At 42.9% G+C, this 506-nt stretch overlaps 1 long non-coding RNA gene across 1 annotated transcript in view; it reads left to right on the top strand.

Annotated features, from left to right (window-relative positions):
• The window catches only part of LOC125482640, a 5,175-nt gene extending 4,838 nt beyond the window's left edge, over positions 1 to 337 (top strand). Inside the window, exon 6 of the long non-coding RNA XR_007261706.1 lies at positions 235 to 337. This is a non-coding gene — a long non-coding RNA (uncharacterized LOC125482640). The remainder of the gene's footprint in view (positions 1 to 234) is intronic.
• The last annotated feature ends 169 nt before the right edge of the window (positions 338 to 506 follow it).

Genomic DNA, 506 nt, shown 5'->3' with positions numbered 1-506 from the left:
ACTTGATGAGTGTCTGACTGAGTTCCAGACTTTGAACCACTGAGCACAGACAGAATCCCAATGTATCATTTTGATTAGGGAGGACAGAAACATATTTACCTGCCCCTTTCGACTTGGAGCAAACATTTCATCAGATGTCACTGTGTCATAGCATGGGGGATTACTTATTGATATACATTTGGAAGACTTAAGAAGGAAGTGTAAACCTGAACTAACTGATCTGATATTGAACAGGAATATCGACGACACGAGAGGCATCAACATTAACCAGCAGTCCACACGTTTCAACCACTTCTGCAGAGACGTCAACAACGGGAGGTAAAAGGGAGACATTGTGACGTATTGGGCTGGATACTTAAATGTCAATGTGGGAAGAACGAATTTGAGAATTTTGTTCTGGGAGGGCGGTTCTGAACATGGCAACCGCGGGAAAACTTGTAGATTTCAAATGGTCCGCAGGGAGAGTGGAGTGGAAAATGTCTTTTCCCCAATTTATGGTTCTGATA

Source organism: Rhincodon typus, unplaced genomic scaffold (genome assembly GCF_021869965.1).
Source record: "Rhincodon typus isolate 14 unplaced genomic scaffold, sRhiTyp1.1 hic_rhity00014106, whole genome shotgun sequence".
Taxonomy (NCBI): Eukaryota; Metazoa; Chordata; class Chondrichthyes; order Orectolobiformes; family Rhincodontidae; genus Rhincodon; species Rhincodon typus.
The sequence above is the reverse complement of the archived record's forward strand: the minus strand, read 5'-3'. Positions and strand labels throughout refer to the sequence as shown.